Genomic DNA, 24,062 nt, shown 5'->3' with positions numbered 1-24,062 from the left:
CCTGTGCGCCACCACAGTGATGCAAGACCTAGTCCCCTGGTCTGCAGACAAGAACTGAGACTGCTCTATCTGCCATTGCAAAGGGCTTGCAGGTCTGCACCGAGGCGAGACTGGCTGAATCGCGCGGTGCAACAGCAGCTTGGACAGTGAACCTGCCCCTAGAATCTTTCACTTTCGGGAAAGGAGCTGAGAGGAGGAGTTAAATTGCTGAGTTGAATATGAACATCCAGAAATGAGGGTTCTGTGCAACTACATAACCAGTGCAATGTCTCAAGAGTCTGTAACGAAGTTGTGGAAGCAGAAAGCCATAATTAGAGTCAAGAAATTAATCCAGTCTGAATGAAAAGGAGACAGTTACACTAACAAACGACCGGGCGAATAAACTAATCAGATTAGCATCTTTAGAAAGAGGGATATTCACAAAGAGACACACTAGATTTTTTACAATGCATAGAGAAAACTTTTTTTTATTTGTATAGGCAATCTCTGTATAATCTTCAAGATTTGTAAAAGCAATGCAAATATTTCAAACTCTTACAATATCTTTGTAAGCCTGCGTAAGGAATCTGTGACGGTGGGAGAAGCAGGGTGCGAACCGCAGCACTGGGCAGAAACCAGAGCATGGGTGGGGATGGCAGACATGATGGGTGAATGTGTGGGCGCGAAGAGCACTCCAAGCTCAGATTTAACAGCTTTGAGGAGTTTCTACTCGTGCCGCTCCGTAGCTTTGCACCAATAACGGGGCGAGCCAATGAGGACAAGTAACTGGAAAGAGGGGGACCTCTCAGGGTGCAGGAAGACCAGGTAGGCAGGTGCATGAGAAGGGCCAGAAACAAAGAGGGAAAGGGCTCGCTGGAGCCGAGAAAGTCAGGGAAGAGGGTGCCAAGAAGGAATATAGAGCACAGGGAGAGAGAGTATGCCTACGGACACAGGAGAGCGGTACAAACTATCAGACCCCGTAAAGAGGGGGAAGGGACACAGCCACACAGCGATGGACTCAGCCTATGCAGCCGATGAACAGTCACTCAATCAGTAGATCTGTACAGCGCTACTTGTAACCCGTGAGGATATCCAGGCGCTGGAGTAGCTCAGTCTATAAACACAGAAGCCTCCTTGGGCTCAAAAATAAGGGAGTCTGTCACAGCGTCAACATGAGAGAGAGAACATGTCACACCCTAAAGCCTCAGAGGAGGGAGGGAGGCAGGGAGTCTGTCAGAGCGTCAACATGAGAGAGAACATGTCCCACCCTAAAGCCTCAGAGGAAGGCGGGAGGGAGGGAGTCTGTCACAGCGTCAACATGAGAGAGAGAACATGTCACACCCTAAAGCCTCAGAGGACGGATGGAGTCTGTCAGAGCGTCAACATGAGAGAGAACATGTCACACCCTAAAGCCTCAGAGGAAGGCGGGAGGGATAGGGTGACCAACCGTCCGTAAATTTCACGGACAGTCCGTAATTTCGGCCGTCTGTCCGTTGTCCGTGAAGGATTCTTTAACGGACGCCATTTGTCCGTAATTTTAACCGGGCACCGGTCGCACCACCCTAAAGCCGATGTCTCGTTGTTTCCACCCACCTCACTGCTTGGCTCCAATGCAGTCCCAAAGTTCAGATACCCAGCAGCATTGGAGAGGCACAGCGGGATCTCTACCCTCACACCGTCAGCCCTTGATTAGCTGCTAAGAGGTGCTTGAAGGTGACTGAGAGGGAGGGGCTGCAGCTTCAGGCGCAGGGGCATCTATTCAGATGCAAACAGCCCTGAATCCCTCTTGTCTCTGCAATTTAGAGGCACCCTCACACATTCCCTTTCTGCCCAGGGCCCCAAACATCCTAGAACCGACCCTGATTACACCGAGGCAGCACATGGTTCTCTTCACAGAGCTTAACTACTGTCACTAGATTGTAAGCAAACCTCGGTTCTTCAAACGTGCAGTCAATAATGTAATAAAATAAAGAAACGGGACAATCGCACCCACACTCATTAACAAAGTATGGAGGACAATCAGTTAAATCAGTTCTTTTGGAGTATCTCCTTTAAGTACTGTACATCACAGTGGGGGATGGCAAAACTAACATTTTGGAAAAAAGAGCCCCTGTGCCCACCCTGGTGGATCCTGTTCCCCCTCCTGTGATGGCTCCTGCCCCCCCCCACCAGTGATGGCTCCTGTCCCCCCCATGTGGTGGCTCCTGTCCCCCCCCGCCTGTGATGGATCCTATCCCCCCTGTGGTGGATCCTGTCTCCGCCCTGGGTGGCTTCTGTTCCAGTCCTGGAATGGCTCTTGCAGCGAGGGTGAAGTTCTTCTCAAAAAGGCTCAGCTCAAAATTAATATGAAAAGGTGGGCGAGTGAGTAAGTGAAGGGATGGGTGGATGGCTGGATGAATTAGTGAAAGGGTGAATGGATGATTGAATAGATGGATAATGAGAGGATGGATGGATTGATGAGTGAGTGGAAGGATGGATGTGAGAAAAGGTAAATAGCTGGATGTATGGGTGGAAGGGTAGCTGGATGGGCACAAGGGTGGATGGATGAGTGAAAGGATGGATGAGTGAAAAGGTGGATGATGAGTGAGTGAGTGGGTGGATGGATGGATGAGTGAAATGATGGATGGATGGATTGATGAATTGATAAGTGCAAGGGTGAATGGATGGACGGATGAGTGAAAGGGTGGATGTAAGGGTGGATGAGTGAGTGAAAAGAAGGGTAGATGGACAAAAGGATGAATAGATGAGTGAAGGAGGGAAAGGATAGATGGATGAGAGAAAGGATGGATGAGTGATGGGGTCAATGGATGGATTCATGAGTGGATGAGTAGATGGATGGGTGGGTGGATGAATGGAAGGAAGGATGGCTAAGTGAAAGGGTTGATGAGAGAGAAAGGGAGGATGGATGGATGACTGAAAGGGTGGATGGGTGGAAGGATGAGTGACTGGGTGGATGGATGAGTAAGTGAAAGGATGGCTGGATGGATGAAAGGGTAAATGGCTGGATGGATGAGTGAATGGATGGATGGGTAGAAGAGTGGATGGATGAGTGTAGAGATGGATAGGGTGAAAGGGTGGATGGATGGATAATGGATCGATGAGTGAAAGAATGGTTGAAGGGATGGATGAGTGAAATGATAGATGGAAGGATACATGATGGGTTTGCAAATGGTTGAATATGTTTGGATATGGCTGGACTTACTTATATACTATTGCGTGACCTCCTCTGATGTGTCTATAAAACGTACCTATTGTCCTGAAGTTTTGTCCTGAATTTTGTCCTCCTGTCCTGAATTTGTGTCCTGAATTTTGACCCTTTGTCCTGAATTTTTACACTCTCCGTCCTGAATTTGCACCAATGCCAGTTGGTCACCCTAGGGAGGGAGGGAGTCTGTCAGAGCGTCAACATGAGAGAGAAAACATGTCACGCCCTAAACCCTCAGAGGAGGTAGGAAGCCTGTCACAGCGTCAACATGAGGGAGAGACCCTAAAGCAACCAAGGGGACGGGGAAATTGAAAACACAATGAACAGGAAGGTGTTAAACAGTCCTCACTATTGAAGAAGTAGAGGAACCAGCCATGAGAGGGAGAGGGAGAGAGAGAGAGAGAGAGAGAGAGAGAGAGAGACCGAGAGAGACAAGAGGCAGAGAGAGGGATAAGAGAAGAATAGAAAGACTACAATGTTTATTCTACTAAACACCTGGGTGGACATAGAAAGCAAACTCTGCAAATGAACTGCAGTGTTCGGCCTCTGAATCAATGACCAGTTCTGTTTTGGATGCTTTGACAATGACATGGACGAAGAGGATATTTGTCCGAAACAGTCACTTTTTGAGACCACAATGAACTGTGACTCCACATCTACCCGAGGGTCCATCACTGTAATTGGCAAGACATCAAAACTTCCCAAAGTCAGGCGCAAGCAGGTCCTCTTTCCCAGAGGACGGACGACTCACCTCTTCCCGGGCATCATTTGGGTCTGACGGAGGTCCATGAGAATCCAGCCGAGATCAGCATCCGCCCAACCACCATCCCCCGTGCACCACACTGCCACGTGCCAGTCCAGAAGGAGGGCATCCACATACCAGGGCCGGCATCTCAGAGACAGCCGCAAGAGCTGGGGGTAGGAAGAAGAGCGGCACATGAGTAGAGCAAGATGGACCCGGTGGTAGGCACTGTACCCAACCTGCCGCCCACTCTCGTGAGACACAGCCCTCTTACACTCCAGATGCTTACGGCTACATTGCCTACACCCCGCCTGCAAGTCCCTTGGTGGAGGCTGTTGCTCCTTCTCTTCTTTCCTTAACTGTGACTGATGCCAGGGCCCCAGTAGGAGCTGCAGAAAACATTCAGGGTCCAAAAATCTGGGAGGCGCAACACCAGTGAAACTGAACTCAGGCACTGCTACAACACACTTATGAGTCTGATAAAGTTAAGAGTACATTTCTGGGTCCATCACAGACCCTTTGTAGCCTCTGCTGTGGACTTCTCACGGTTTTTCTGGTGCAGAGGAGCTCTGAATCTATTAAGGTGAAGGGGTGCCCATGAGGTCCATATGGTGCAGTTGGCACCCCCACATCTTCCACGAGTGCCTCCTCCAGCCATGGTGATGTTGGCAGTCCTGCAGCACATTTGGAATGGAGGGACGACCACCCTTAGAAAGGCACTGGATTTCGGTGAATACTTTACGCATCTGTGATCCGACCATGTAAGTGAGATTTTAGGGGATTCTCACCCAATTTGCAGTGGGACCACGTTACACGACTGGTGTGTATGGCCACAATGTGATAAAATGTTCTACAACACAAGGTAGGTCTAGATATTGTCGTAGTTAACAATGACACTATACTAAAATGTCTTTAATAGAAGAGGTTTTCATGTACTGGTCATTCTTCTGTATTTTCATCCAACTTCCCCTTTGTATTCTGCCATACGAAGATATGGCTGTATCTTGCATAACCATATCAAGGGAATGGGACCACTAGCTAATGAGAACAAGCCTGCTAACCCACTCAGTAACGTGCATAGCCCACTGGACTACTCTGTGAGGGGAACAGGCCCGCTGGCCCACTCTGTGAGGGGAACTGGCCCGCTGGCCCACTCTGTGAGGGGAACTGGCCCACTTGGAAGGCAACAACTGCTTTCTCACTCTGGAGAGAACAAGCCCGCTGGCCCACTCTGTGGGGGAACAGGCCCGCTGGCCCACTCTGTGACTGGCCCACTCTGTGAGGGAAACAAGCCCACTGTGTGAGGGAAACAGGCCCGCTGGCCCACTCTGTGAGGGAAACAGGCCCGCTGGCCCACTGTGTGAGGGAAACAGGCCCGCTGGCCCACTCTGTGAGGGAAACAGGCCCGCTGGCCCACTCTGTGAGGGAAACAGGCCCGCTGGCCCACTCTGTGAGGGAAACAGGCCCGCTGGCCCACGCGGAAGGTAACAATTGCTTTCTTACTCTGGAGGGAACAGGCCTGAGAACCCATTCTGTGAAGGGGCCAGGCTTGCTAACCTACTCTGGTCCACTCGCCCACTCTGTGTATATACCAGCCATCACTTTTGTTTCCACACAAGGATAGATAGATAGATAGATAGATAGATAGATAGATAGATAGATAGATAGATAGACAGACAGACAGACAGACAGACAGACAGACAGACAGACAGACAGACAGACAGACAGACAGACAGACAGATAATCAAACGGGAATTTTTCAAACCAAAGAGACCCTGTCCCCATCAGAAGTTACAATGTGGGCTTCATCAGCAGGCAAACAGGGACATGACTTATTAATATCAACGCAGTTGCCCTCACCAAAGCAAAACACAAAATAAAACACCCTTTTTCAATTGCAGAATCAGGAGGCAGAAAATATAAAATCCTTTGGCATACCTTGCTTGTATTGGGAACATAAAAAAAGGAACACAACTTCTCGTACAGTTCAGGCTCATCAAAGATGAAACCATAGCTTCATATATGGGTGGGTGTTCTGTCAGGCCAATACAAAGTAACTATGTGTGTTATTTTACTCCCGCCCCCACCCCATTCAGACGCAGGTCACGGCGCTTGAAAGATTCCACAGCCCCCTTCCAAGCACCTCTCTACTTCCGGTTCCCATGATGCACTGCGACAGCATCGCTTGGTGTAGCTGGTATATAGACCGCATGGAATGTTTTAACGGAGGCGTTGTCAACCTAAACATCCATTTCGCCACCTGCTTTGAGACAACTTGTATAGCTAGCCATTAAGGGGCCGGCGACCGGATTCACAGAACGATAACCCTTTATATTCACTGCAGAACAACAAACGTATTAAATTCGAATTTCCGTTGCATGGTGGAGAGATTACACCGCAAAGCTAAAAGCGGTCAGCGCATTTTTATGACTCGCCTACAGGGCCTAAAAAGCAGATATAAATTAAAATACTCCGTCCAAATCACTGCTGTACTTGGAACCGAAAGAAATCCAGGACAGCGTTCAATGTGACCAAATTCACAAAGAGGACACTGGGCCAGAAAAAAAAAATCAAGCTGTGTAACTCACACGTACCAGAGAACCCAAACCTAAGTGGGCACAACTCGTCAGATGGAGGACAATGCACAGATCATGGCAGAACACAGCAGCGGGGCCGCTGGAACCACCCGTTTCTGCAGCCCCCGCAGCTGTGTGTGACTGCACATGTCCTAAATTTACCTGGTAATCCACCATCTGCTGCACAATTTGTAAATGTCCACAACAGTGTCCAAAAAGAACAACACTATTAGGGAGTTCAATCAAGCTCCATATATTTTGCATATGTGAACTGGTCATTTGTCCCATAAGGATTGATGAATAAATGCCCTAAAACAAGATGAGAATTGGATGCAGGTGAACATTTACCAAAATAAATCGACAGGGAAAACGAGAGCTTTGGAGTAAAGGAGGAAACAAAAAGATTTGGGTAAAATTTAGATTTCAATGATTTTTTTAATTGAATATGAATTAACAGAAGATATCCACTACCTTCCTAATCCCGCCAGACACCCTTCATTTAGTAGAACTTAAACAAGGTAGCGAGAATAATCGGGTGCAAGCGGAGCCTTCAAGCTTCCTGGTTCATGTGTGAATACCTTAACCAGTGCCATCTTTAATGCATTCTGGTATTAGCAGATATGTTTATCCCAATATTGGAATACATTTAACACTACAATGCAAAGGAAAAACAAGACTGAAAAAAATACTTGAGCATGGATTCAGAAAACTCATGAACATGTTTTATTTCACAGCAGATACCAGCTCACAAGGAGTGGGCGGGACTCGCAGAGTTTCACAACTGAGTTTCACAACTCGCAGAGTCTCTCACAGGAATTCCAATGAGTTGCATAAAAACTCAGCAAGATTCAGCAGAGTTATCCCAACGGACGGAAAATATGCAGCTCGCACTGCAATTTAGCACTGGTAGCACAAGCAGCGCTGAAAATCAGCACAAATGCATGCACAGCCATTCAAACTGATTTTCTGCCGCTCGAGTAGAAAGTCTACTCGAAAGGCAGCAAATCTTCTCGAACGGCAGCCATCTGACCATTTTCGCCTGTGTTCGAAAAATCGAACTAGGGGACGCCAAACTTCGTTCATCAACTTGCATTTTCTGGAGCCCCGCAGGAGAAAAAAAATCTGCCACGCAGCAACTGATGGAATTTGTCCATAACTCCTCGTTAAAGAGTAACACAGAGTTAACACAATTGCACAGCTAGAAGGAACCATTTCGCCCACACCTAAACTGACTTTTGTATCACAGACTTCTCAAAGAAGAAGTTGTTCCCATCAGCGAATTCACCATTAAGAAGGGTATGATGTTTGAGAAACTCCACGGCTGAATAGAGAATAAATCTGAAACTGAGCTCCAGGGCAGAGCATTGCAAGGTGTGAACAGGGAGCAATGCCACTGGGCCTACGCTCCTGCTACTAAAAATAATTTATGGACTTTAAAGAATGCCTGCCTGTTTATTATTGAAGAGGCAGCTAGACATGGCCATGCCAATAGATTGGTGCCAAATGCTACAGCTGCGATATTTCCCCTTTCCCTGGAGAATACTTTTTTTAGGCCTGGGCAAAGTTAACATTACCATAACCAGAAGTAATCTTGCATAATTCACATGCCAGTACATTTCCAAAATGAGGTCATTGCGCTACGGGATGTAAATATGCTGCGTTTGTGGCAAAAGTTTAGCATGGGGGTACGGGAACAACACGAAGGGCCAGAACCGGAGTGGCTTTTGTTCACAGCTATTGTGTATTTTGCGTTTTTTAAAAATAATTTCGCACTAAAATATAGGGCTAGATGCCAGTTTTGTATTTGGTGTAATTTTTGCCCAATTTCAATGTAGTAATGCTAAAGCAAATCACGTGATTTTTCACTCCCACCACTATGATTAAAAAAAAGTAAATACTTTAAAGCAAGCAGTTCTGAGCCATATGATAACTTCCGAGAGGACGGCTCCAGGAGACAGCTTCTAAAAAAAAAAAAGGTGCGCCGTGAAAAATAAAAATGATGCATGGAATCATCTGATCCCCAAAGTGACATACAGTAAAATGCAGAAAACATATACCATAACACAAAAGCTGTACGTCAATGATGCACTTCTGGCTTCCCGTGTTCCTAGCGAAGGCGCTCGGGGCGAATCTACTCTCAGCGCAAGGATGAGAAAAGCTGGAAGCAAAAATAGCACAAAAATCACGTCACTTGTGGTCCCGGGTGAAAGAAAGCTTCTAGTGATACGGGCGAATCATCCTGCCCGGCCTTATAACACCTCAACATTGGGGTTCCTGCGGCCGCACGGCCATTCGGACCACCCTGGAGGTTCCTGATTTCCCTCATAATACCATGAATGTCCAGAATGACATCAGCGAGTAGGAATATTGAAGATCGAGCGAGCCTGAGATGAAGTCTCAATTTAAAACCCCCATTGACACCATTTCATTAGCTGCTATGCTAGTTGGTTAACAAGTCAAATATCTGGGCCTCTGAGAATTGGAGGACTGCCTCGCAAAGTTTTCAATGTTTTCTACTTTGTAAGGGAAGGATTCTCCTACTCGATGGAAGAAAGGAGCAGAGGATTGCCATGTGCGCTACACTAATCGTTGAATGATAGCGGAGGCTCTACTAAATGAAGTTTGGAGTCCCGAGGAGACTTCTTTCGCTTTCTAACAATTTTCCAACTCCAGAGACCCAGAAAAAACGGAAACCCCCAGTTTGTAAAACTCACCCCTTTTTAGACAATTTCTTCAGAAGACTGTGGTGCAAACAATTGGTCTTTGAGAGTGGGGATGCAACAGACACCAGTACAGATAACCAAGATGATAACCTCAGGACAGGAAAAAATTAGGTAGGACTTAAGAAGGGTAGAGTAGTCAGAGAGGTGGTAGCAGAGGGTGGATAGGTGGAGCCCAAGGACCCGAGATTCTCGGAGAACACTACATTAGTGTAGGATTTTAGAAATTTCACTTTAATAGGATAACTATGATACAACTTGTAAACAGTGAGATTCACACACTGCTCCAACCTAACACTGCAAGAAATTAAATCTAAAGCTCAGTCATTCTATCACTCACTTCTCTTGGCGCCACCACTCAATAGAGTGCAGAGATCAATGTCAGGGCAAGTAACGATGCTGCCAAGCAAGGTATTGAATGGCATAAGACCATATTTAGCTCTCCCTTGACCAGATGCGGACACACTGACAGAAAAGCCCTAAAAAGGACTTCTACGAATTCCTTGATCAACCTGGGAGAGAAAAGCAAAAGGCTCTCTGCAGAGCGACAGACCCTAGAAATGCTACCTCGGCCACACAGGAACTAGAAGGACGATGCGGCATGACTCATGCATGATCTAATGGATGGTCTATCAAATAATGAGAAATGGAGGAGCAAATTATGCCTTCAAAAGTCATCTCCCCTGAATTCCAGTTGCCAATGTCAGCTGGGCTTAAACCGTCCCTGCTTGTTGATGTTGGAGGCAAGGAGGGGTCTGCCTCAATGGCGGAACACGTGCCCACATGAGCCTGATCCAACTCATGTCTAACTCCTGCCCACTTGCTAGGCAAGTCAGCACAACTATTTCATGGGACCTGGCGAGTGAGCTGCTCTCAGTGCTATTTAGCACCGAATGGCCCAATTACAGCAAGCAGAAGAGTGGAGATTCCAACAGGTGACCCTGTGCACCGCCTCACCCCTCTGCCGCAGCATCCTCCCCACCGCTTTTGGACCAAAAACATGGAGATGGAACGGACTGCCCAGACAACACCAAAAAGAGTCCTGGACCTACAGGATAAACACAGAGGCTCTGCTGAATAACATCCAGCTCCACGGCCCTCCGGAACAAATCTGGACGGTGGGCTCAAAGCCTTCCATTGCGACATCTGTCGTCATCATGAAACGAATAACTTGCACTTGATACTAGAGACCTAATAAGATGTTGTGTCTCATTTCCGACCATGTGAGCCTTCCATCTGTGGCATGATCGGGATCCGGTCGCTGAAGGACCGTGAGACTTGCATCCATGGTTTGAGTCCTCATGCCATGACCACATGCAAAGACATCAGAACACTATGACTGGAATGCTAAACATCATTTCAAAAGTGATAATCATCACTTGTAAAGTCACACTGGATGACGTTTTTTGGAAGAGCTGCACCGTCAACTGAATCCTTCAAAGGCTCTCTCGGGAATTGAAGGGTTCCCAAATAGACATGTTGAGTATTCCCCCTAGGAATCTGCTGCAGTTGGACGGTACCAGGGATGACATTTCTTCGTTCAAGGTCAACCTTCGCCTGAAGAATAATCAAATCGGTTGCAACAGAGACCTCAGACTTGCCCTTCTCCAGCCAGCACTGCAGAGCATACAGCAGTACTCCCTGCAGCAACAGAAGAGCTATCCTATACACCCCTCTCAATCTGCAACCAAGCCGCGGTGTCTACGGGAAGAACTAGGGCTGCTCATACACCGGAGGACCTGAGACTCTACACAGGTTAGTCAACGATGTAACTACCAGGACTCATTAGCAACGCTTCAGGACCTGTCCCAGCACTTGCAACATTTTGTTATGAGGACACACATTTCTTTCTTTATTGGTGTTCTCTGTGTAGTGGTGGAGCAACAGGAAAGGAGACTTTCTGGGGTGGGAGAAGCTGCAACAGCAATGCAGTGATATCTGCAAGGCGGCCGCATCTTCAGAATGAGGACGGACGAGGAATGGAGACAAGCAAGTAATGATCAGTGTAATACTTGCACGCCTGTGATGTACTTATTGCTAGAGTGCACCAAATGGGGACCTTTTCAAACACAAAACTTCCACACCCTAAATGCACATTGTCCTACAGCCGAATCATTTGCACCGTGCTATGAACAAGCAACCTCTTCCGCACTTGTATCAGTTTTACTAAGGGCTTGTTGGAGCTACAGGTACCCACTCCGCCTTCCAACTCCATAAATTGTAGAAACGAACCTTAAGATTGGGGAAAGTTTGCACTGGTAAATTTAACGTTGCCGCCCATGTTTAACCACTTGTTCGTGGGCTTTATTAGTACACGGCCAACTAGCAGCTAGTGTTGCCATCAGACTAGTTGTCTGCCACCCGGACAGTATTTTCATGCCATGACTGGTAAAAAGGTAGTAAAAATCATAAAAATCTTGTACCTTTTAATAAAAACTGGAAGCAAAGACTACAAGATGTTTTACACGTGCCTAAACAGCGCTCAGATACAAGTACCCAATCTTAGGTCCTATAAAAGTGTCCCAAATGGTTAAAATATTCACGTGAATGTATTAATGGCAACTTCATGAAGCCATCCAGAAACCTACATGTAAATAGCCAACTCTTGCACCTGTTAATTCACACTTGTGGTCTGAAACGGGGACACCCTATTTCGCCAATGCGGTTTGCATTATTTAAGGAATCTTTAATGCTAAGCCATAATGCTTACCCGAATAGGACGGACGTACAAGTTGGCAGGGGGCACTATATTATGCACAGCTAATATTCCATCCCTGCTCCACACAAAGATTTATACAGATGTGGCAGGGATCCTGGCTTTGGTGAATAAACTCTACAACCAGTTAGATGTGGCTCATGACCTTGCTATCTTAGCGCCCGAGTACGCGTTTGGCAGATGGGTTACTCGGTCCCAAACGTGGACGGATATCCCGTCCGCCGTATCACAAATCTATTATAACCTATGGAACTTGTACTACAGCGCACATGATCTATGTCACACCCATCAAACTCATAATCAGGCCCTTAGTCTGTAAAGGAACACTAAAGAAGATTTAAACGAGCCTGAGCTTTCACATTGGGTGGCAAGTTCCCCAGTGAAGCTGGTTAATAAACCAACCTAAGAGAAGAGTGCAACCCTGGAAGGCCTGATAGGCCTTTGGTGACCGTGGTACAATAAAATCTGGATCCATGCACCATTGAGAAGCTGGAGGCCACTTTATAGGACGGACCAAGTACGTTTGAATATGGGGTCTGCTCTGCACATACGGTATGCATCGGCAGGGTCTTTCGTGGTGACCGCCTCCCCGAAGCATGGTGGGGATTCTCCACGGTCTTCCATTCCCTAAATAGGGGTTCCCGTTAGTTATAATTAGGGCTCAGGGTTTTATGGTATTTTTTTTTTTTTTTAAATTACACTTCGGTCTGTATTTTTCCATATTTCTTTTTTGCTAATGTTATATGTTTATCCATTTTTTGTCTTTGTGAAAAATGAAGCTGAAACTAGATTACTTCTACATTTATTTAACTGATAAATATACACTCGTACTTAATGGCTGACAAGTTTCAATAATGTGAATACCCAAAGATGATAAATTCATGTAGCCATATGAAAACACGCAAATGTGCGCATCAATCTTGTGGAAAAACTACAGCTGGTTAAGCCTCATTGGGAAACTTCTGTTTAACTTGCTCTTTTTTCACTCCCTTACTTCTCAATCCACACAGCTTGGCTTGACATTCATCAATGCAAAACCTAAGGGGATGATGGACGGAGTGTTGAACATTGCAAGCACTCACCCCCAGTCAACTGATCTGGGTTTAATCCATCACCGTTCTTTAGCCCACTCTGCCACCCCAGTTCAGTCATGGCCATATGCAAATCAGTCTGACCCTGTGCCTCATGGGAACAGTCCAGCCCGAACTGCCAAGCCATGTCTTCCCTGGACCGGAAACAAGCATCCTGGGACCGGTTTCTGGCTACTCAGCCATCATCAGCCAGGCTAGCTTGAATCCAGTGGCAAAGTGAGCGAGGGGCCGGTGCTGGAGTTCCAGCTTTAGGCTGCTTTTTTTAGCAGTCTGGGGGGCCGATTTGGGCGGTGTCTCTGTTGTTCAGATACAGCCAGCAGCCCAGTGGGTGTCTGAGTGGACTTTCTGGAGGCAGATGGGCGCTCATTAACCCCAGTTTAGCAATAGGCAGTGGTACTCCCGTTCTCTTGCTGGCCGGCCCAATAATGTATGCATACTGAGCGGGGGCGGGGGGGCCTGAGCAGAAGTGGCCTCACTTGTTTTCAGGTGTGTTTCACCAGGGTAAACTAATCCGTGCATTTTTTTTTTACCACCTCCTCCCCACCCCTTTTTTAATAAAATTTCGCAGAAGCAGTGTTTAGAGGAAAGGCAATATGCAAATGTGGGCCACAATGTGTATGAGGGCGGGAGCGCTGTGCCACACCAGCAGTGGCCTGTGATTGGTTGGCACTGCTGCCAGACCAGCAGACCAGTACCTTCTAGATGGGAGGTGGATTATAAGGAATCTATATTTTCAGAGTTAATGAAAACCATTGCAATTGAAGGATAAAAGCAACAAGCACTGGTAATATTCAATCTTAGAACAATCATGTAACCGTAGTCAAAAAAGTTAAAAGACCGGGATAAAGTCGAGGTCGGAACCATCTATGAGGTTATTTTTGAGCAGCTAAGGTTAAAGGGCATAGATGGGTTCTAGTCCACACAGACCAGCCCGAGAGCGCCTCAGGAAACCAGCCCCCGAACAAAGGAAGTGAAGGGCACATTGTGCCACCGAACTTGGCACATGCATCAGAATCTAAGGAGAGCTCCCCGTTCCGCCCCGCCCCCACAAACAACCCGCAGAGCCAATTTAATAAATGGGCTCAGAACCTTTCACTTTCACCCAGAGCCGCTTCTAAAACGTCTCCTCAGAGCTCGGTGCAGACTCGGCCACACATAAGGCCCCTCCCTTCCTGTATCACTGCCATCCCGTGCCAAGAGCGAGGGAAAGCTCCCACACCGGAGGCAGGGGTGACCGGCGCTTCATTAACATGCTAATGTTATCCCTGATTATCCTCATGCATATGCAAATCCTGCTCGGAGCCGGGTGGGGGTGCACTCGGCAGAGACCACCTTGGCTGCTTTCCAGCACTCTCCGTTCAGTACCCCCAGCCTCCTGAACCCCCTGAGCTGCAGCGGGGGTGCCCCTGGCACCTCACTGGCACATGCAGGTGGCATCCACCCCCTGCAGGAGACGCAAGTAACTCCTGGGGGTGCCCCGGAAGTAGGGTGACCAGTATTTTAAAGCCAAAAACCGGGAGATTTCCCAAAAAACAGGACTAAAATTGTACTTCAACCGAGCGCACATGATGACAGCGCTCCTTAGCAGAGAAAAGTAAGAACATACATAAAGTGCAAGTTTTAAAGCCAGTATCACGCCCGTTAATTAAATTGCTTTCTTAAAACAGCTGATAAATATCCCTCCTTTGCAAAACATAAAAAGATACCTCCCACCTTTTTGAGTCGACCCTCTCTGAAAACCAGGACATGAGCTAAATTTCGTGAAATCTGTCTGGACAGCTGGCGAACATCAGAGACTGTCCGGGCAAGTCCTGGACGCCTGGACACCCTACCCGGAAGGGCAGCGCAGCCCACCTTCAGACGTGGACCTGTGCGCGTGTGTGTGGAGCAGAGGGGCTCACTAGAGAGAGGACAGGGTGCTCAGGGTGCCAGGGGCAGCAACCCAGCCCTGCCTGCCCATGTCAAGCAGGACTACTTTAGAAGCCATCCCTGAGTGGCGGAGGGTCACAAAACTGCATTAGAAGTCAGCGCCACATCACCAGGTGGCATCAACTCCTAGAGTCATCAGCAAAGTTTAAAACCAGGCCTGGGGGTTTGAGGGGGGCCATCTGATTACTTCAAAATAATTAAGTGGCTCTTCCCGGTGCTTTGGGGACAGTTTAAAAGCAGTAAAAGATGACATTGGTCTTGATGATTTGGGGATAACTTGCTCATTATTTAATGGCGCTCGTGCCCCATTTTGGTGTCACATTTGTTACAAAAGTGGAACCGGTTGGATGATTTCAGAATTATTTGTTGATAAATTCACAATGAATTCCAATTAGATATTTCAATTCCAAGTCAAACTCCGAGCCCCATAAAAGCACACTACACCGACTCCGGACATGATCATGTGCACTACCCCAACCCTACACTTTGATCAACCTACAGAGGTCACCCACCTGCAGGTAATTATGGAATGGTATCCAAGCCAAACAATGGGCGACGTCGCTTCACGTACAGCAACAAACTTAAGCCAGGTAATGGGCGACGATGCTTCACGTCCAGCAACCAACTTAAGCCAAGTAATGGGCGATGATGCTTCACACACAGCAACCAACTTAAGCCATGTAATGGGCGACGATGCTTGACGTCCAGCACCCAACTTAAGCCAAGTAATGGGCGACTACGCTTCACGTCCAGCAACCAACTTAAGCCAAGTAATGGGCGACGATGCTTCATGTACAGCAACAAACTTAAGCCAAGTAATGGGCGATTATGCTTCACACACAGCAACCAACTTAAGCCATGTAATGGGCGACTATGCTTGACGTCCAGCACCCAACTTAAGCCAAGTAATGGGCGACTACGCTTCACGTCCAGCAACCAACTTAAGCCAAGTAATGGGCGACGATGCTTCATGTACAGCAACAAACTTAAGCCAAGTAATGGGCGATTATGCTTCACACACAGCAACCAACTTAAGCCAAGTAATGGGCGATGATGCTTCACACACAGCAACCAACTTAAGCCAAGTAATGGGCGACGATGCTTGACGTCCAGCAACCAACTTAAGCCAAGTAATGGGCGACTATGCTTCACGTCCAGCAACCAACTTAAGCCAAGTAATGGGCGACGATGCTTCACGTCCAGCAACCAAATTAAGCCAAGTAATAGGCGACAATACTTCACGTCCAGCAACCAACTTAAGCCAAGTAATGGGCGACGATGCTTCACGTCCAACAACCAACTTAAGCCAAGTAATGGGCGACTATGCTTCCCGTCCAGTAACCAACTTAAGACACGTAATGGGCGACGACGCTTCACGTACAGCAACCAACTTAAGCTAAGTAATGGGCGACAATGCTTTGCGATCCAGCAACTAACTTAAGCCAAGTAATGGGCGACGATGCTTCACGTCCAGTAACCAACTTAAGACACGTAATGGGCGACGATGCTTCATGTACAGCAACCAACTTAAGCCAAGTAATGGGCGACAATGCTTTGCGATCCAGCAACTAACTTAAGCCAAGTAATGGGCGACGATGCTTCACGTCCAGTAACCAACTTAAGACACGTAATGGGCGACGATGCTTCACGTACAGCAACCAACTTAAGCCAAGTAATGGGCGACAATGCTTTGCGATCCAGCAACTAACTTAAGCCAAGTAATGGGCGACGATGCTTCACGTCCAGCAACCAACTAAAGCCAAGTAATGGGCGACGTCGCTTCACGTACAGCAACCAACTTAAGCCATGTATGGGCGACGATGCTGGACGTCCAGCAACCAACTTAAGCCAAGTAATGGGCGACTATGCTTCACGTCCAGCAACCAACTTAAGCCAAGTAATGGGCGACGACGCTTCACGTCCAGCAACCAACTTAAGCCAAGTAATGGGCGACAACGCTTCACGTACAGCAACCAACTTAAGCCAAGTAATGGGCAACGATGCTTCACGTACAGCAACCAACTTAAGCCAAGTAATGGGCGACAATGCTTCACGTACAACAATTAAAGCCAAGTTATGGGCAACAATGCTTCATGTACAACAATTAAAGCCAAGTAATGGGAGACGATGCTTTACGTTCCAGCAACCAACTTAAGCGAAGTAATGGGCGACGATGCTTCACGTCCAGCAACCAACTTAAGCCAAGTAATGGGCGACGATGCCTCATGTCCAGCAACCAACTTAAGCCAAGTAATGGGCGACGAGGCTTCACGTTCAGCAACCAACTTAAGCCAAGTAATGGGCGACGATGCTTCACGTCCAGCAACCAACTCAAGCCAAGTAGTGGGCGACGATGCTTCACGTCCAGCACCCAACTTAAGCCAAGTAATAGGCGACTATGCTTCACGTCCAGCAACCAACTTAAGCCAAGTAATGGGCGACGTTGCTTTACGTTCCAGCAACCAACTTAAGCCAAGTAATGGGCGACGATTCTTCACGTCCAGCAACCAACTTAAGCCAAGTAATAGGCGACAATACTTCACGTCCAGCAACCAACTTAAGCCAAGTAATGGGCGACGATGCTTCACGTACAGCAACCAGCTTAAGCTAAGTAATGGGCGACAATGCTTCACGTCCAGCAACCAACCTAAGCCAAGTAATGGGCGATGATGCTTCACGTCCAACAACCAACTTAAGCCAAGTAATGGGCGACTATGCTTCACGTCCAGCAACCAACTTAAGCCAAGTAATGGGCGACGATGCTTCACGTCCAGCAACCAACTTAAGCAAAGTAATGGGCGACGTCGCTTCACGTACAGCAACCAAATTAAGCCAAGTAATGGGCGACGACGCTTCACGTCCAGCAACCAACTTAAGCCAAGTAATGGGCGACAACGCTTCACGTACAGCAACCAACTTAAGCCAAGTAATGGGCGACGATGCTTCACGTACAGCAACCAACTTAAGCCAAGTAATGGGCGACGATGCTTCACGTACAACAATTAAAGCCAAGTTATGGGCAACAATGCTTCACGTACAACAATTAAAGCCAAGTAATGGGCGACAATGCTTCATGTACAACAATTAAAGCCAAGTAATGGGAGACAATGCTTCACGTCCAGCTGCCAACTTAAGCCAAGTAATGGGCGACGATGCTTCACACACAGCAACCAACTTAAGTCAAGTAATAGGCGACAATACTTCACGTCCAGCAACCAACTTAAGCCAAGTAATGGGCAACGATGCTTCACGTACAGCAACCAACTTAAGCCAAGTAATGGGAGACGATGCTTCACGTACAACAATTAAAGCCAAGTTATGGGCAACAATGCTTCATGTACAACAATTAAAGCCAAGTAATGGGCGACGATGCTTCATGTACAACAATTAAAGCCAAGTAATGGGAGACGATGCTTTACGTTCCAGCAACCAACTTAAGCGAAGTAATGGGCGACGATGCTTCACGTCCAGCTGCCAACTTAAGCCAAGTAATGGGCGACGATGCTTCATGTCCAGCAACCAACTTAAGCCAAGTAATGGGCGACGATGCTTCACGTACAACAACCAACTTAAGCCAAGTAATGGGCGACGATGCTTCATGTCCAGCAACCAGCTTAAGCCAAGTAATGGGCGACAATGCTTCACATCCAACAACCAACTTAAGCCATGTAATGGGCGACAATGCTTGACGTCCAGCAACCAACTTAAGCCAAGTAATGGGCGACGATGCTTCACGTCCAGCAACCAACTTAAGCCAAGTAATGGGCGACGACGCTTCAAGTCCAGCAACCAACTTAAGCCAAGTAATGGGCGACGACGCTTCACGTACAGCAACCAACTTAAGCCAAGTAATGGGCGACGATGCTTCACGTACAACAACCAACTTAAGCCAAGTAATGGGCGACGATGCTTCACGTACAGCAATTAAAGCCAAGTTAAGGGCAACGATGCTTCATGTACAACAATTAAAGCCAAGTAATGGGCGACAATGCTTTACGTTCCAGCAACCAACTTAAGCCAAGTAATGGGCGACGATGCTTCACGTCCAGCAGCCAACTTAAGGCAGGTAATGAGCGACGATGCCTTACGTCCAGCAACCAACCTAAGCCAAGTAATGGGCGACGATGCTTCACACACAGCAACCAACTTAAGCCAAGTAATAGGCGACAATACTTCACGTGCAGCAACCAACTTAAGCCAAGTAATGGGCGACGATGCTTCATGTCCAGCAACCAACTTAAGCCAAGTAATGGGCGACGATGCTTCACGTCCAGCAACCAACTTAAGCCAAGTAATGGGCGACGATGCTTCACGTCCAGCAACCAACTTAAGCCAAGTAATGGGCGACTATGCTTCACGTCCAGCAACCAACTTAAGCCAAGTAATGGGCAACGTTGCTTTACGTTCCAGCAACCAACTTAAGCCAAGTAATGGGCGATGATGCTTCACGTCCAGCAACCAACTTAAGCCAAGTAATGGGCGACGTCGCTTCACGTACAGCAATCAACTTAAGCCAAGTAATGGGCGACGATGCTTCACGTACAACCAACATAAGCCAAGTAATGGGCGACGATGCTTCACGTACAACAATTAAAGCCAAGTAATGGGCGACGATGCTTCACGTCCAGCAACCAACTTAAGCCAAGTAATGGGCGACGTCGCTTCACGTACAACAACCAACTTAAGCCAAGTAATGGGCGACAATGCTTCACGTCCAGCAACCAACTTAAGCCAAGTAATGGGCAACGTCGCTTCACATACAGCAACCAACTTAAGCCAAGTAATGGGCGACGATGCTTCACGTACAACCAACATAAGCCAAGTAATGGGCGACGATGCTTCACGTCCAACAATTAAAGCCAAGTATTGGGCGACGATGCTTCACGTGCAGCAACCAACTTAAGCCAAGTAATGGGCGACGTCGCATCACGTACAGCAACCAACTGAAGCCAAGTAATGGGCGACGTCGCTTCACGTATAGCAACCAACTTAAGCCAAGTAAAGGGCGACTATGCTTCACGTCCAGCAACCAACTTAAGCCAAGTAATGGGCGACGATGCTTCACGTCCAGCAACCAACTTAAGCCAAGTAATGGGCGACGTCGCTTCACGTACAGCAACCAACTTAAGCCAAGTAATGGGCGACTATGCTTCACGTACAGCAACCAACTTAAGCCAAGTAATGGGCGACTATGCTTCACGTCCAGCAACCAACTTAAGCCAAGTAATGGGCGACGATGCTTCACGTCCAGCAACCAACTTAAGCCAAGTAATGGGCGACTATGCTTCCCGTCCAGTAACCAACTTAATACACGTAATGGGCGACGACGCTTCACGTACAGCAACCAACTTAAGCCAAGTAATGGGCGACGATGCTTTACGTACAACAACCAACTTAAGCCAAGTAATGGGCGACGATGCTGCACATATAACAATTAAAGCCAAGTAATGGGCGACGATGCTTCATGTACAACAATTAAAGCCAAGTAATGGGAGACGATGCTTTAAGTACAAGAATTAAAGCCAAGTAATGGGTGACGATGCTTCACGTACAGCAACAAACTTAAGCCAAGTAATGGGCATACATACTTACAGCAGTGCAGAACAAACAGTAAAGTCCTTAAGCACAGGCATCCAACAGTGATCCACATCAGGGCATAGCTAGCCATTAAGAGATGTAATCCATTGCTAATTGATACATTAGATTTCTCCAATATACCAGCGACTCTCTAACTTGGCCCACTTCCAAACAGTGAGAAACAGAAGTAAAGAGTGTATCAACATCTACTCTGACTCTCGTCAACGAGAATCCCAGAACCACACAGGGTGGCCAGTTTCCGCCAGTTTCCAAATTGCGCTGGGACCGGGCAAATGGGGGGCGTGAGCTACACAAATGCACTTAACTTCAAACACAAATGAAGATAATTAAATACACAGTTGTGAAGCCGTGTTGGCTAATTATGTGACAGCAGGTAGAGGCAAATTAGGCTGTAGGCTGTCAAACTATGTGATTATAAAGGCAAATTATTCAGCTTTCTTGGTTATCATGATAGCTTGAGCTTCACAGGTAGTTTGTAAAGAGGTGGATTAGTGCAAACCGCTAATTTGCATTTTATTTTTTAACTTCGCAAGCTTTGCCTAAAGTCCCTAAACAAAGTTTTTTTTTTTTTTTAAAGCGCAGCTCCAGGCGCTTTTGCAGCAACGCGAAGCCACTCCCTCGACTGCGTGGGGCGATAGGTGGCCAGGTGTCACCTGTGGGGGCCTCCACCCCCAGCGTGTTTCTTGATCAGAGCTGGGGGGTTTCATATCGCCGCTGCAGAGGGGGATGCTTCCGTATTTCAGTCGAGCTCTGGGCCAAAGGGTGAACTGGAACCCTCGCCGTCCCCAATCTGAAACCACAGAGGTACGGATACCCAGTGGATTCTAATGGATTTAGAAAACTAGACTAATTCAGCAGGTGCTAATAAAATGTTATTCACCAAAATACAGTTAATGTGTCTTACATGGAACAAGAGGAATGCCGCTTTAGTTGCCCAAATGTTATACCAAGTCGCACTTCTAGAAAAAAGAAAAAACAAGCATTTGCAATGCAATAAGTCTCGCATTACTAAAAGTTTGAGTTATTGGTGTTGCATAATTATTTGCAAAGCCAATAGCTCAAACTTTCAGTAATGCGAGACTTATTGCAATGCAAATGCTTAACCTTTGGTAAAATCGCGGCATCCGCGCTTTACTTATAACATTAAAAGTGAAGCGCGGGTGCCGCGATTATACCAAAAGTAAAGAAAAACAAGCATTTGCAATGCAATAGGTCTCGCAGTTGTTAAAAGTTTGAGCTATTGGCACTGTAAATGGCAATGCATTTTATTTATGTGTGGGTTTTTAAAACATAAATAAAAGGCATTGTCATTTACAATGCCAATAGCTCAAACTCGTATAAATGCGAGACCTATTGCATTGCAAATGCTTGTTTTTTATTGGACCCAGGCATTTAAATGAGTTAAAGTTTTCAGAAGTGCTTTTAGTATTCTGTCCCATTTTAGTGGTTTAAGCCTAAAAATTTTAGCTGCAGGAATTGCCTTAGCCTGGATATGTACATATGTATGTTTTATTAATGTATTTATTTGTCAAACAGCTGTAGGCTAAGCGTTTGGTATAAACATGCATAAATCTATGTAAATGCATGTAGTTTATTTCTTGTTCAGTGTAAAACTGAGCTTTAAGTAGATTCCTAACACCCACATTTATGTTTTACCTTTGCTTTTCCCTTCCCTGCAATAAAGACCGCTCCTAAACCGTGTTATTGTTAAGAGTGTAATATACAAAAGCACCACTATTTCATGCATGTATCTTTTTGTATGAGAGAGTAACTTTGAAATACACAGCACCCTCATCTTTTTCGTACGGAGAAGGCAACTTCGCAACCTCGCAGCACACTGTAGTTAGCCTGCCTGCAACTTGCAATGCTGGCTTCAATGTAGCATGGAGGCAAGGTGCGGTTTAAAAACATGATAGGTCCAGGGCGAAACGGCCGATGTTTATGCGCACAATAAATCACAGCGAACAACAAACAACAAGCGCGCACTGAAGTTGACGAGGTGGGAGGGGGAGTGGGGGCGGGCACAGTGGTGCGGGACATCAAAGGGGCCGCGAAAGTGAAAGGAAACTAGTGCTTTCAGGCTGCCAAATGGTGCGCGCGCCCGGGGCACATGCACTGTATTTGGAGGCCTGAAAGCACTCGTTTGCACTTCCAAAACTCGCTTACTATAAGTCTCGCCAGAGCAGCGCTAAAGCGCTGTCTCAGGCGAGACCTAACAAGTGTCGAGCGCGTCACGCCTGTGTCTGGGCACGATCATAGCTCCTCCCAATAGGCCATGGGAGGAGCTATGCGCGCGCCTCGGGCCAATTGCGTTCAGTCTTTTAGAATAAGACGTGTGTGCCGTTTACCCCTGGTGTGCCTGGCCCCCCCAAGCGCTGGTGCAGTGGTCAGTGGTAAAAGTGCGCCGTCTGTGGGTGCCGTTTACCCATGGTGTGCGTCTGCCCCCCAACCATTAGTGCACTCCAACAGGACAAGCAAGTGACTACCTACGGTTACTTAGTGACCAGAAGCAGTCAAGGTTCACATTCCAGGAGCGCCTGCTGGGTTACATGCCAGACAGAGAAGTAAATAATACGCAATAAAATCAATGTCCAGGGAGAACTATTACTGAGAAGATGAAGTAGGGCTTTGTTTACAGGTAGGTCATAGGGTTGTTAGTAGGAGAACGTTCTGGCACTTTATGGGGCAGAGTTACATGTCTAGATGTTTTATACTCTAGAATACACCAGTGCCTCTGTGGCCAGTACATCCTAAGGCCACAGAGGTTGTATCACCAGACTTCATGATTCAAGCTTGGCTCGAAATCTTTAATGATGTTTACTATTTGCTAATAATGGGGCAGAAGTGCCTGTTCGATCGATACAATTTATCTAGCAGTCTTGACACGTTACCCACTCTATTCAGGGCTCCCTGTTCCAGCACCATTTTTTCTTTGCATTCTGGGGCTTGTAGTTTTATTTATCCAATTACAAAACCCAGGGCTAAAAATCCCTAGAATTCTATACAAAAAAGGAGATTGGAGTAGCTAGACTTGTATGGGCCTGAGAAAGTCGGCAGCGGTCACCAAACTGGATATGATATTATTGAATATAACCTGAGTTACACGGACTCTGAGCTCCGCCCTGGATTCAAAAGCCCCAGGTGCAAGGCTGGGCCACATGGTACGTTTGAGCCCTTGTGGCCGGGTAAAACAGCCCAAAACAAAGCGAGCCCAAAAGCCAGCTACCTGCCGGTATACGAATACTGCCCCGCAGAAGAGTGCTACAATCCCGTGTACACCGTTGTCCCCATGTCCAGATGACAGGTCATCGTTCCACTGCCCTCACTGCAGGAGAGTAGTTAAACTCGGGCAAAGAATTCGAAATGTACTTCAGGGAAATGGTGTGCGCACTAGGTAAGAATATTTCCAGAAACAGTTTTTGAATGATTCCAGAATTTACCCCTTTTGCCACATGGTAATCCCTACTTGCACTTTTTGTCTTCAGATTTTCCTGGCAGTACCTGGA

At 47.1% G+C, this 24,062-nt stretch overlaps 1 protein-coding gene across 4 annotated transcripts in view; it reads right to left on the bottom strand.

Annotated features, from left to right (window-relative positions):
* The window catches only part of ATOSB (atos homolog B), a 416,415-nt gene that overhangs the window by 175,760 nt on the left and 216,593 nt on the right, over positions 1-24,062 (bottom strand). Inside the window, exon 3 of one of the 4 annotated variants that reach the window (XM_085628132.1) lies at positions 3,936-4,096. The exons of the other annotated variants lie outside the window; for them this stretch is intronic. The gene's annotated coding sequence lies outside the window, so the exon portion shown is untranslated. The remainder of the gene's footprint in view (positions 1-3,935; positions 4,097-24,062) is intronic. 4 annotated transcript variants of the gene reach the window in all.

Source organism: Triturus cristatus, chromosome 2_1 (assembly GCF_964204655.1).
Source record: "Triturus cristatus chromosome 2_1, aTriCri1.1, whole genome shotgun sequence".
Classification (NCBI taxonomy): Eukaryota; Metazoa; Chordata; class Amphibia; order Caudata; family Salamandridae; genus Triturus; species Triturus cristatus.
This window is presented reverse-complemented; position numbering and strand designations above follow the sequence as displayed.